The 12,427-nt window shown below is 29.9% G+C and overlaps 1 protein-coding gene across 5 annotated transcripts in view; it reads left to right on the top strand.

Moving 5' to 3' along the window:
• The window catches only part of AdamTS-A (ADAM metallopeptidase with thrombospondin type 1 motif A), a 500,044-nt gene that overhangs the window by 369,970 nt on the left and 117,647 nt on the right, over positions 1–12,427 (top strand). The gene's annotated exons all lie outside the window — the stretch shown is intronic.

Genomic DNA, 12,427 nt, shown 5'->3' with positions numbered 1-12,427 from the left:
CAACATGAATACATTTCAAACCCTTTGTAAATAATCATTTCGAAGCTTTAAATAGAGAAATATTATAAAGGTTTTTAAGAAAATTGAGGTTCAACCTGTAATATCAAGGGTAATGTTTTAAATCTCTGGGACTACGGCACTAGGTTCCGTCCGATGAATTTGCTGATTCTTTCCCCAATTTTTTGTTTTATTTTTTCCCCAAATCTCTGTTGTTTTCCAGTTTATCTCATAAATAATCTTTCTACTGCATCTACTACGATGTATTCTGAGTCAGTTTTTGATTGAATCATACCGCTACTTTACTTTAATAGTGGCACATCTCACACTCGCAAAAAATATTTATTATTTTAACTAGGAATTATTCCACAGAAATTTAAAAAAATATATCACTCTTAAAATAATAACCCAAACTGTAACTACTTAATTTCCTTTTTGTTATCTTATATGTTATTTTGCCACCGACCGATTGATGTTTTCTGGTCGGACCATCTTGCGGGTACTTTTCTGAATCAATAAAAAAAAAACATATATTGAAGATTGGGCTAACTCTCTCTACAGACTGTTCCTTACCGTCATAGACTGTTACAGAATATCAAAACTGGATAGGGTTGTCATAAAGTAGCACAACGCGGTCTACGATCGATAAAATCTAAGTCAAATCTAAAATATTAAATTAAACATTTTCCTCGGGACGCCTATATTTGAAACAATGCTCGCTCAATTTGGCCCAAATTTAGAAATAAAATGTTGACATGGTCTAGCATAAATTTTATTAATTATCATTTACTACGTTCCCTTAGTCCTGTGAAAAAAAATTCCTAGTTTTCAACAACGGATTTTATTCTTATACGTCCAATTATTAATATTAATATATTAGTAATTAAATATGGAATAGAAATGTATGGCAAAGTCTGATTTCCAGTTCAAAAAAGTTTCAATAATGAAAATAAGGCGATACAGTAAATGAATAAAAAGAATATTGAAAAAAAAAAAATAAAACTCATGTATGTAGATTGACATTTTTCTACGAAATTCAACATTTCACATAACCGATATTTTTCACCGCATAAGTGCTGGGTATAGGAACGGGAGTACAAGGAGGAACAGGTTCTTCTAAAATAATATTCTGATTCAGACCTAAGCCACACGAGTATAATATTTTGTATGTAGACGCCAAGATTCTGTCTACTTCCGAAAATATTCGTCAGTCTCTTTCATCTTCCGTTGCTGAGACGTGGTGAGTAATAGGACTTGCGTCAGGAGTCAGGTATAGTCTGTCATATCCCGAGGGTTGTCACTTGGCGTGAGCTGGCTGGGGTCTTTTTACTAAGACGTCTTTTCGAACAGGAGTATGACTTTTATGGAATAAGAACAGGAAACTGGCACGAAATAAGGTTTTCAACCTACTCTTACTTTTTTTAAACTTTATATATTTTAATCCGCCTATTGGTCTTGAGCGAAAACGAACTTTGGGCCGGTTGCACCTGTCTCCGTTTTAACTAAGATATGGTTTATATTCTTTATCTATACTGGAACGGTTCTCTTTGGATTAATATAACTGGCATAGACAATGGGCTTGGGTGCATTAGAGTAAAATAATAATAATGAAATTATAAAATGTCTCTAATATATATTAATAAATAGGAAACGGAAGATTGCGTTAAAACTGATTTATTAGAATTGATTTTGGAGGGACATCATGGGAAGGATGTGTGTAGAGAGCGATTGGTGGTTTCGGCATCGAACCATCGGATTCGCTAAGCTTTTATTATTATTATAAATTCCCTAATCAACTATTGTGATTATATTACATTAATATTCCACATTTTTTATATTCCCGTTAAAAATGTATAATCAAATGTTTTGATTTTATTTGTTACTTCACCTTAATGAGTTACAAAACTTCTACTATCATCTTTATTGTTTACTAGTATTTTATTAATTTTGGTAATGTGTATATCTTCTTACCATACTCCCTCATTTTCTTCGCATACTACTTCTTGCTGTAATTTTATATTATTGTAAAATAAATGATATACTTATCAAGATATTATTTTTATCCATATACTTAGAATACAAATATCATAATATTAAGAAATAATAATTCATCATTCAAGTTTTCTCAATTTACCAACTTACACTAAGTATGTGTCAAGTTACTAAAAATTATTAGAGGACAAAATACTTTTATTATTTCTTTATCATTTACTGAGCTACTTATTCCATAAATTCTTCTGTTACTTCATCAACCTCAATTAAAACCATTTTATTTGCTCAGAAAATATAGAGAGATAATATAAATTAGGGAATAGTACTACTACAGTTACCCTTTACTATATTTGTATTAAACTTTATTGTTAAATACTAATACCTTAAAGTACACTCAACGGCTGGCTCCGGCAGAGCTTTCCAACCAAAAACACAGCAACACTGTCTGCGCTTCAGATAAATCAGTGTCAAGACGTAGAAAACATTAGCCAGAAAGATAACAACAAGAGTTTGCTGAGATGTGATTCTTGTATAAATAAACGGTCGGTTATATGCAAAGCTAGGTGTTGTGTCTAGCTTCTGTCTTATACTGACCAGGCATTTGAACCCATAGATTGGATATCACTCTTAGCTATAAGTTAAGTTACATTATAATTACTATTTCTTTTTTATATTAAATCATTCCTATAGATCTATAGTAACAAGAAAGTATAATTGAATCATTCATTTGAGAAACAAGTCTTTCTCAAAAAAAGTACATATGAGTGAAGAAACTGTCTTATGGCAATATTGAATCACTTTTCCCAATTTTACATTTTTTTATATCAATATCTCTTATAAATAGTAATATAGTTCCAAATATTTGGTTGTCTTAGTTTAGTCTATGGCCATTAAAAATAATATATAGTTTTAAAATTTTAAATATATATGAAAAAATATTTAAGAGAAAAATGAATAAATAAGCTGGATCTATGGGCATATAGAGAAGGATTAAAGTGACACAGAGAATTCCTAAGTCCCAGTTATAATGGAGGCTTTGTCAAATGAAACAGTTTAATGGAAAGGAATGTATGAAGCTGAGTAACGGGAAAAGGTATTGCAGGAGTGGTTCGTTTGATTTCCATTGATGGAGTTCGAAGATGAAAATGAATTGTTCGAAAAAGAACCTTTCCTGGAAGGTTTTCAAAACGGTTATTCGGGAAGTGACTTCATATCGGCACGTCCATGAGATATCCGGATAGGGACGTGGCTATGTGAGGTATAGGAGAGATGCCATCCCTTACTCGATGATTTGAAAACCCCAAAAAATTGGGGGAAATTTGAGGTTCGTTCACCTGTTCACCTGCTTAATTGTTATATATTTTTTAAAAATTTATTTATTTATTTGTTTTTCCGTAAACTGATCTACTGTGACTATTATGTCCGGTTTGATTTTACATTGCTATCTAATGATAAATTCGTTTAATTCGTTTAACGGATCGAACATGGATAGACATATCGTTCAAACAAAACCAAATGTATCAAATTTGAGTTTCAAAACTTTATTTCTTTAAAAGTCCACTGCTTCAGCCAACCTCAAGGACGATATTAATAATTTTTTGCAGGCTATTCCTGGCAGTCCCAAGTTGTCAAAACCACCCTATATTGTCATTCTCAAATGTTTTAATTACAATTAACACTATTATATTGTTTTATGTTAGATTTATCAAAAAATTTTAGGTAAATTCAACGTTTGATTTGTTTCGTAGTTAAATAGAATCGTTTAACTTTGAAAGCCGATGGAGTAAAATTCCCTGTTGGAAATGAAGATATCCAATTACAGAGACAGCTCTTGAAACATCTGCCTAAGTCGGGCCACTGCCTTCCTTATACGGCCTCCTGTTGATCGGTTCGCTGCACTGCTTTCATAATCATTCTTTTGTCTCAGAGATTTAGATTTATACTTCTTATTTAAACTTTATTGACTAATCCAATGGCCTAAGCTTTTTTAAAAATTGAAATTGAGCTCGGATTAAAGAATAAATATCCAGAGGTATTTTATTCGTTATAGTTTTTATACCCATTAGATATGATCTAGAATCAAGTGTTTATTGTAAATGTTTTTGAAAAATTTAGTCGTTATGCATATTTAGTAACGTTTAGTGTACCTACCTGGAGTATTTAAAGCTGAGAAAAAATGAATTTAAACCAATATAAGTTTTTTTATTATAAATGTTCCCAAATACATCTGGAGTTTCTTTATAGAAGTTTTATCATAAAAAACTTCAAACATATTGATTACCCAATTTTTTTAATATTAATTATTGACTAATTAGTACTAAATAGGGTTAGGGTGTTAGTAGTTTCTATTGGTGTGATAAAAGTGTCTTTTATGGGTCTAAACTGATTTTCATCTCCTCTACCTCACAGTTTATGTCACTTCCTGTGGCGTAGGAAAAAAAAAGTTTATGACAAGGTTTTTTATAAATTATTAAGACCTCAGTGACGGATCTCTTTAGCTCACTATAGTTTACATTACACCCTGACAAATTATATTCTCCTTCCCTTTCTAGCCCATTAGATTTTTTTTAGTCAAAGTATTTTATGATGTTTCAATATTAATATTTTTCTAAATAACATTGTGACATAATTTTCAAGAAAATATGTTTTTGTGCTTTTTCCATTTCATCTCTTTTAGATTCAGATTTTATTGATTTCTCTATTATTACCTTGAAGGGGAAATTCATTTACTAAATAGGCACCGTTGCTTATAGTATAGACATCAGATTAAAAAAATAAATAATAATAAATGTTTAGCGAAGAAGAAGGTTCGATACCGATACCACCAATCGTTTTACGTACATCTGTCCAGTGATGCCCTCCAATCCCAAATTTAATTAATCAGTCTTAATTCAATCTTCCTATCTACGTTTCGGTCTACCACACGGTTATTTACACGTCGGTTCGAAATTTATTAACATTTTAGGGATCCGTCGTTTTACGTCCTACAACCTTACTGATGGGCGAATACCTTACTCGCCCATCTTCTTCACTGCCTTGATATAATCGGAGGTATATTTAACAACTCTTGGTCTCTCTACTTGTCACTCATTGTATAAAAATGAACTAAAATTTTAAACAGAACAGAGTTCATATATTAATGATGAAAACAACTTGCATATGATCGCATGGTAATTTAGTTGAGAACGAATTACCAGAAAGTGAAGTTGGACGTTTTTTAAACGGATAAAATTATAATTTATTGTTTAAATAAATTGATTAGTATCCAAGTTAGGCCTCAAATCTTTTTTATTTCTTAAAAAGTTGAACGTTTTAGTCAACTGTGATCAAATATTGTGCTTTATAAGAAAGTGATAATATAGTTAAGTTAATCTATAATTAAAAGTTTTGAAAATTAATAGAATAGTGACAAAATAGGTTTATTTGACTGAAATTAATATTCTGGGCTGAATAGCCTGTAAAAAATTTTTAATTAGCTGGATGTGAGGTGTACATTTATATGTAGATTGTCCTTGAGAATGGCTGACTTTGCTGAAACGTTCGACTTTTAAAGAAATAGTAAGGAGTGTTTTGAGACTTTACTTGGATCCTAATTAATTTATTTAAACAATAAAAAAAAGTCTCGAGAAAGTGAAAAGATTATATATAAAACAGAATTTATTATATAATTCTGTTAAAAACTGTCAAACTCAAGAAGCTAGCCACGGATAAAGATGGTTTTAAGAAATGGATAAAGGCTGACAGGTATATAGGTTGGTTATAGAACAAGAAGAACTAAAAGGGTAATAACTTTTAAGAACGATTACTCATAGATCTCAAATGATAATCCTTTACGAGTCCTGCTCTATTTTTTTCTTTCATTTTAAAATAAATTAAAGGTTATGAGTATTTATTTAAGTCATTGAGCTGATAGGCTTCTCCAAGCTCTTTTGTAAATTTTTATTTATTTTTGGAGTTTTTTTAATTATTACTTCATTGATACATAACAGTGGTTTTAAAATAAAATGGCTGACCTCTTTTACAGCTTTCATTCAAATCTCCATCTTCTTGCTCCATTGTTGTTATGTTGAATTTAGACTATTTGTTAGTTCTTAATGGAGTTTTTCGCAAAAGCTGCAGCTTCTAAAAATAAAGAGCTCTAAATGTTCCGTTGTAAACTCTGCAATCACGGATCAGACTGTTATTGCAGAGCTCTAATTGCAGTAAACATGAGCTCCCGGCTTTGACAGGTTCCATAACAAGCTAACCACATCCTGTGATGCAGTGTTGATTGTGGCGGTCGTCGCCCGGGCCTGCAAAGGTTTATTACTCTCTAAATCAGCTTTATCTCCAGCCCAGTCTGAAAGGTATTCCTGTCTATTTTGTTTAACGGCGCTTTTCTGGATCATTGGTCTGTTCCGGCTTTTCCTCGGGGCCACTAGCCTCGCCATCTCTAATCTGCAAATATAGATCTTCTCTGTGCTATCTTTACCGCGCTCTGCCTTCAAAGGTTTCTTCTCTAATTTCTTCTTTTTGAACGGATAAAACTCTAATCGTATTTCCTCTCGTGGTCTTCACGTCTGATATTGATTTAAAACTTCCTTCTGAAAAGTAGTGCATAGTCTATTTTTCATGTTAATTTATTTTGTCTTGAACGACTTGTTAGTACTATAAGATTTATTGCTATTGGCATCAGTAGGGTTGTAGCAAAAATAATCTTATTGACCGTGAGTGGCGCTATTTAATAAGTAATGAACTACTTGTTTTTAAAAGTGATTTTAAAAATTAACAAAAATATACTAGTTAAAAAATTATATTTCAAAATCAAAGCGTAATGAGAAAAAAGTATGTATTTAAGAAATCAGTAAACAATTAAATTGAATTAAAATATTTTTGATAAGATCTGAAGTGTTTTTTTTTTAATATAAATTATCATTTATATCATTTCTCTGCTTGAATAGTTACAAAAAAGTTTTCGTTTATTTTTGATTGGACGTATTCCAAAGATAGTATACACTATGGTTGTTTTATTTGCTGTTTATGATAATAACTACAGTTTATGATACAATCTTAGTAATATGTTAAATACTAATTAAAAAAAAAAATTAAGCAAATGTATTCTGGATTGCGACAGATATACTGTCGTGGATTAGTCAACAATAAGTTTGGTTTTATTTATATTATTTTATGTGAGAAAAAAAATATCATCATATCAGCTATTAAAATATTCTTACACATAATTACCCGATGAATGAGACCTAAATAAATAAAGAATAATAAGAAAGATTAAATTTAAACAAAATAAAAACATCAAGGATGGTTGTTGTTTATCTACAGGTGATTAATATATTTTTACCAGGCTAGATTAATCACGAATTCTTATAAATAAAAAAATATTTAAAATTATTAAAGAGATAATACTCTTTAAAAAATTCAAACTGGAGTTCCTATTATGTTATGAATCGACCTTGTCTCATTCAATAACTGTAATGATACATAATAACTATATAAATATTTATGTATAAAATATATATGTTTAACAATTATACATTATGATAACATTTTCTGGCTATTTATATGCCTATTTATAAACCTGTATTTGAATTGTGTCAACTAGAGTTCCACAAATCTCTAGATGGTAAAGTAGACGGCGCAACTCCTACCATACCGCATATCACAAACCAATGGCTCAAGTAGACTTCCTACTTTATATTAACATTATCAATTAATTAATAACTAATTTGTAATTACTTTTAAAACTACCGTGTTACAAGTTAATATCTACATAGTTAATGACCTTGTACTTTTTTTTAATATTTTAATTTCGTGATACTAATGTAGAAAAAAAAAGCATAAAATAAAATAAGCAATCCAATAGACCAACTGTTTTACAAATTCTACAACAATTGATTAATTAATATTTTTTTATGTTTGTTTTATTATTTTTTTAATTGATTTGTATTTTATGTTAACCATTTTAGTTAGCCTACTACTGGAAAAAAAGAGACTTTTCCCTCAATCGCTTTCAAGATTATTTAAAACCATATATGCATTAATTAAGTTTAAATTAATGATGTTAAGAATTTGAATATCTACTATAAATTAATGAATAACTCACTTTTTTCTTTCAAAGAATTGTTTAAACTTTTTATTATTACTATTATTTTTACAAAATGTTTTAATGTGTTCTGAATAATTGTAAATATAAGCATCTTATGTTAATTAATATAGGGATGATTTTTTATTTTTAAAACGTTGACAATATTATTTCTTAAAGAGATAATCTAATGTTTTGAAACCTCATTTCATTTTCCATTAATAAAGGAAACTAATTGAACTGAGTCAAGAAAACATTTTTGATTCGTGATTAATTTTTGGTTTTAGTTTAGTCTTTAACACCTCATCACGAAACTGTGAATTCATTCATCAATGAAAGCTGTATAAGTCAATTATTCCAAAATCTAGTTGTCGAATTTTATTTAAATTTATTGACTGAAAATAACAGTAATCTGATATACTTTTATCTTATATAATAATGGGTTAAATAATATGTCAAATTATTTAATATTAATATGGATTTATTTATTATGTAAGTCTTTTTCTATATATTAAGACTTAAATATTTACGATTTTTGCATTAATTATTACTTACTTTTTAAAATTAATTTTTTTTAAGTTTCTGGAGGTAAAGAGCGAGAAAAACAATTCCGAAATTGAAATATTAAAAGCATTTATTGCCTTAAACCTCGCTTTTGTTTCCTCCTTAATTTATTTTTCTACCTTAGAACCTAAATAATTAAACCACTCTAAATGTATTTTCACTGACCTATATGGTATAAGCGCACTTATACAAAAAAAATATAAAGATTGCCCGGGTGGGTGATAAACCTAGTTTACTAATACAACTAATAAATAGTTTCTTTATTAGTTATTTTTTACCTCTTCTGAACGCCAACTGGGCCATTTTCCTATACGGCCAACTAACAATCTTCCAATATAGTCATCAAATAAAAATATAGGTTTGAGGGGGCAGTTATAATATTTTTGTATCGAACGAATATGGATATAGAATAGAATAAAAAAAGAACCTTTATGCGTAGATAGATAGGCGAAAGCATTACAAAGCTAAAGAACTACAAAAAGACAAGGTCATTCGAAGGCAAAGGATATACTCTTAGAATTCCTTTAGTTTTATTCGTCGTTTTTCAGCACTTAAATTGTCACCGTTTGGATTTTGGTAGAGGTTAGAAAAAGGACAAGAGATTTGCTTTATTTTCTGATCATATTAGAAATATCCTTATGGCAGAAACCCTCGCTCGATCTTCGAATAGTGACTCAGACGATATTCAGTAATAGCTTGTGAAGAAGCTGCTCGTTCACGAAACACATTTCCATATTAGATATGTAAGGGGCTGATAAGAAAGGAGTCACAATTTGTATCAGCCTTGTCCGCTAATGAGACGTCGTGTGTGGTCTGGCAGCCGTAGGTCCTAACAAGCATACTTTGTGCATTTTCTCACAAGGAAGGGTCTGGTAGCAACTTTATTTTTTTACTCTCTTATAATGTGACAATTATTTGATTTAGTTTTCGAGTCTTAGTTTCCGTTAGCGTGTCTGAGCTACGTAGCCGCGGTTTAACGATTTGTATTAAATAGAAAAAAATTGCTTTCGAATTTTCAAAGTTAATGGAAATTAATATTATTTACCTTCAGCTACCTTTGTGTATAAACTAATGATGGATAATTTTTGTATTTAATATTTTCATCAGAAAATTACTAATTCTATCTATTTTTTAAAAAGTATTTTAATATTAATTTAGTATGCTAATAACTCCAAAGATTCCGCAGGCTCGAATACTGCTATAGAAAATAATTATTTGTCCCGTTACTGTATCTGTGTGTCAATTCTGTGGGTTCTTGGAGGTCTCCGGGATCCGTTCAGTCTCATAAATGGTTACCCTTAATTGGGGAAAAACGTAGTGGTTAAACGTGATCAGGAACGAATAACCTCCTTGTACAAACCGTACAAGTGCCTCAAACTATTCATGGGTTGTAGTTGTCTAGATTTTCAATATTAATTTAAGAGATCCACCTGTAAATGGATATTCCTCAAGTAATGACCCCTTAAAGCTCGAATCAATAAATTAATACTTTCATATTTTTTAAATTCAGTTATTGATTATACTTCATTTGGTATACCATCCACTTAGACGGTTATGCTTCATAATTCCGAAAAAAAAATAAAAACTACTTATTAATTCCAGAGCTATCTCGAAAGAATCGGTATAAATATTTATGTTATCATCTAATCAGTATTTATATTATATCAATTTAATACTTTTCTTAATTAATGATATAATATTTGTACTTATTTCTTTATATATATTTTTATTATTATTATATATTGTTTGTTACTTGTTTTCCTTCATTGATTCTTTTTATAACACATGTAGAAAGAGCAATAATGTCCTATAATTACATATTTCAACTAAAGGATTGTCTGGGTAAAATATAAAGTTAATATTCTTCCAGCGAATATGCCTGTTTCGACGAACATCAGAAGAGCGGTCTAAAAATATGATTTCGAAACGATCTGTTTCCAAAGTGTGATTATATGATTTCTAAATATACGAGAGATTCGTAACCTAATAACCTAGTTAATTTTTTTCTGTTTGTTTTCAATATGTAACCTTGAGGGTCGTGTTGGAAGTGGATATCAATAAACATTCCTCAAAAATCAATAATGATGTTGATATATGTTGATTTATTTTTTTACGGGAATTTAAATGTGGTCATTCACTCATAAGAACAGTGCAGGCATGTTTGTGCGCATGCGAGTAGAAATGTGTAGGGTTCTATGGGTCGGTTTAAGCGGTGTATTCATGCGCGAGGTTCGTCCAACCCTTCCAAAGACATGTCCACTACACTCTGAAGTATAAAAGTGTGTGTAATATTCTGCCACCAAACTATTAGACCTGCAACACCTTTATTATATCATAAAGGTACAAATAAATACAAAATATATTCGGTTGGTACTAGGGTATCATCTGGACACTTATTTTATATCTTATACTTATCATTGAAACACCAATGAAAACACAAAATCGGTATAAAAAAATCACTTTGTGTTCTTATTAAGTAACGATATTTTCTGTAATTTATTCTATCGAACCTCTATATTGCAATTATTCATATATCCGGCCTAAGTTTTTCTGGAATAACAGGTAAAACCAGAAACGTAGAAACGAGAAAACAAAATTTAACATTCTAAAAAACAAAAAATAAAGAAGTAAGTTGAGATTAAAACCGAAACAAAAAAGGATAAACAAAAATAAAATTATAAATGAGTAATGAACAAATTAGGACTACCCACCCACCTGTTCAACTTGATAGCTTTGAAGACTTTGACAGAAAATCGGAATTTAAACGTTCACTTTAGACACTGAAATATATTCCCTGTTTGTTTTCTCATATTCCGACTAAGCGATCATCGCCGTTTCTCGGTCGTGCTACGTTTGTGCACTAAGATCATAGCCATTTGCATATCCACGCGTTGGTCTTAGGACTCGTATGAAAGTAATTGGACCTAAATAAATTAAAATTATACTAATATTAATTGTTCATAAAAATGGATTATCGAATCTAATTATTTGAATAATTTTTAAGCCTAGGAACTGTGATCCTTATTTTTTTTTTTAATATACATTTATTTCGACTTAAGTGGCAATGAAAATATCCATTACGTTATACAAAATTATCTTTGCGTTCTTTTGAAATGCAAAACAGTACATTACATTGAAAAAAAAGGATTATATTTGTAAAATAATTGCTTAAGGGATAAATCGTTATTTTTTTAATCTTCAAACTTTTCATTTTTTAAAAAAATTTATATTAGATCGGTAGTCAGTGGTCCAGAAAATAGATACAGAGAGAATGTCTTTTAGACTGAGATAAGATAGAATGTAATACCTCAAAAACTTTGATCGACTTAATCAGCTTTGGGTTTAATCCCACTATTTAGGACAGGACCAGCCCTATTAGTGTTTTTTACTATTTCCAAAAGCTAATATATGTTGTCCAAGTCCACCTACTGGTATGCAAAACGATCTTTCGTTTGAAAAACATTTTTTGAACGACATAAAATTGTAGTACACCTGTGGAAATCTTAGGTGTGAACATTTATTTTTAGCCCTGGGTTTCTTATTGATAAATTTCGAAAAGTTACTGTTTCCTTTAATAGGAAGATATCCGTGGGTACCGTGACATAGATGAGAGGATAAATATTTTTGATCTTACCGAATTTTTATTGAAATAAAATATATAGGAAATGCTCTATATATAGATAAATATATAAATATATGCTCTATCCTTTTTTTTTTCTTTCCCTCAGAGTACGTTTGTATTAATAGTATTAATTTTAATACCAAGGATATCGCTGCGAAAAAAATGGTTTTAATTAC

This window comes from Halyomorpha halys, unplaced genomic scaffold (assembly GCF_000696795.3).
Source record: "Halyomorpha halys isolate HHAL.00 unplaced genomic scaffold, Hhal_1.1 Scaffold928.1, whole genome shotgun sequence".
NCBI classification, from domain to species: domain Eukaryota; kingdom Metazoa; phylum Arthropoda; class Insecta; order Hemiptera; family Pentatomidae; genus Halyomorpha; species Halyomorpha halys.
This window is presented reverse-complemented; position numbering and strand designations above follow the sequence as displayed.